The 2,500-nt window shown below is 42.2% G+C and overlaps 1 pseudogene; it reads left to right on the plus strand.

Moving 5' to 3' along the window:
• The window catches only part of LOC145688665 (large subunit ribosomal RNA), a 10,055-nt pseudogene that overhangs the window by 3,536 nt on the left and 4,019 nt on the right, over nucleotides 1-2,500 (plus strand).

A 2,500-nucleotide genomic window follows, 5' to 3' on the forward strand; every position in this document is an offset into this window, starting at 1 on the left:
GGAGACTCATCGTTGGAGCTGTTTTGGAGGTGGAGTTCCTGTGCGGCGCTGGACTGTGCTACGGACCTTCGTTGGTGGTGTGTTCCTGTTCATCGAGGAGGTTTCCTGTTGGAGTCATCGGGGAAGTTGGTGTTCTGTGCGTCGTCTGGGACTGCTGCGGTTCATTGTTGGTGTGTTCCTGTTCCTGCTTCCGTTCATCGACAGAGACTCATTATTGGAGCGGTTGGAGGTGGGTTTCTCTGTACATCGTTGGTGTGTGCTGTGGACCCTTACTGGTGGTTTGTTCCTGTTCACAGAGTTAATTCGCCGTTGGAACTATAGTGGAGGTTGGTGTTCTGTACGTCATTTAGGACTGCGGTGGTGCATAATTGGAGGTGTGTTCCTGTTCCTGTTCATCGACGGAGGCGCATCGTTGGAGTTCTCTTGGAGGTGGGAATCACGGTAAGACGCTGGAGGACGCCGTTAAACTTTATTGGAGGTGTGTCCCTGTTCCTGTTCATTGACGGAGTTTCATCGTTGGAGTTGCTTTGGAGGTGGAAATCCCGGTACGACGCTGGTGTATGCCGTGGACCTTCACTGGTGGAATGTTCCTGTTCATCGAGGAATTTTGCTGTTGGAGTGTGTTCCCCCTCATCGATGTAGTTTGCTGTTAGAGTCTTCGTGCAATAAGGAGTTCTGTCAAGATGGAAAAGGATGAGATTTTTGGTTGGCCTGATTCTTCGGAGGATACAGAAGAGAATATTGAGGTTATCGATATTGATAGTGATGAAAAGGTACAGCAGGAATGTGAAGATACGGTTTTTGAGGAAAGGCAAACTCTTAGGTCAATACGTAAGAAGGTAAAGGCGGAGTCGTCGGGTCAAGACTCTATTAATCTGGTTGGGAAGAAGGATAAGGATAAATGTAATTTATCAACAAATGAAGTTATTACAGATTCCGTGCTGCTAGATGAAAAGGGTATAGGTAAAGTCTGCTATCCCTTTAAATCCCTTTACTGTCCGGTTCATTCCTCGTTAAGATTCGTTAATGATAGTAATTTTCGAACTCATATTCGTCTGGAACATGGAAACTGGTTATTTTCGTGTGATAAATGTGGAAAAAGTTTCCCAAGATTTAATCAAGTTTCGTGCCATCTCCCTAAATGTACGGGAATTAAAGTTACTGGTGGGGAGTTTCAGTGTGATTTATGTACCCGTTCCTTTACATCTAAGTCAGGTCTCGGACAGCATAAGATGAGAATACATCCGGTGGAATGGAACAGGAAGAGGCTCACGTCTTATCAAGAGGAGGGAGGATATTGGACACCAGAAGATGAAGTTACGCTGCTTAGCACTTATCTGGATAATTTGCAAAATCCGGATATGGATAAGAAAGTAGCAGCTGAACTCCCAAATCGGACATTGGAGGAAATCAGAGCGAAAAAGAAAAGGATGATTAGAAGTGGTTTGTTACCTGAGGATATAAATGTTCCTTCAAGGTGTCATAGTGCAGGCGATGTTTTAGAAAATAGGGAACTGTTAGAAAAGAAAGAAAACGATGTTAGCAAAATAAGACGTATGGTTGTAGATGAGATGATACGATTGGGAGGTAACGCCGAAGGGGTGGATGATAATGTTAGTTTAATAGTTCTGGTTGAGGAACTATGTAATAATTTTGAACTTAAGTGTGAGGAATTAAAGAAGCACGGTCAAAACAAGTTGGAGGAGGAGATGCAAAGACTGCGTCAAGAAATTCATAGTAAATCCTTAGAAATAGGTCGTCTGCGGAATGTAGTGGAAGATCAGGAGAAGGAAGAAGGGGTTCTGAATGATAGAATTCAGTTTCTGGTGGAGGAAAATCGGAATTTGCAAAAAGAGAAGGAAACTCTGATGAAAGAATTTTCCTGTCTAAAAGATATGGTGCAATTGGTGGATGATTCGGTCCAGGATAAAATTGTGGAAAACTGGAGTGAACTAGTTGAGAGGGATAAGAAGATTGAGGACTTAAAATCTCAGGTTATTCGTGTTGAGGGCCAATTATCTAATGCATTGGAAGAAATAGACAGGTTGGGGAATATGGTAACAATTCTTAGTAACATAGGGAAAGACACAACTGAGATAGGAACTCAAATGGATGGCAGATGGAGTGAGGATGGGATAGATAGAACAGGTGCAGAAGAATCAGGAAATGGTAACCTTGATGAGTCAAGAGAAACTGCGGTGAAAGAGTTAATGAGAGGTCAAGAAGTAGAAAGAATGCGTGTCGAGGAAGGTGGGATGGAAAAATTGAAGGAAACCATGATGCAACTGACATTTGTGATGGAGGATCAAATGGAACAGAAAATGGAAATTTCGGTGGAGGACCTTAATACTTGGTATAATAGAGTGGTTTATTTGTGTAAACAATGGTCTTTGTTGGAATCGAAAGACGTTGATAGTAAAAAAGACGATAGTAAACGAAAGAAAATGCCAAATAATAAGAAAGTTAGGGATTTCGCTACATTAAATGAATTGATGAAGAA

This window comes from Thermobia domestica, chromosome 6 (assembly GCF_964235325.1).
Source record: "Thermobia domestica chromosome 6, izTheDome1.hap1.1, whole genome shotgun sequence".
Taxonomy (NCBI): Eukaryota; Metazoa; Arthropoda; class Insecta; order Zygentoma; family Lepismatidae; genus Thermobia; species Thermobia domestica.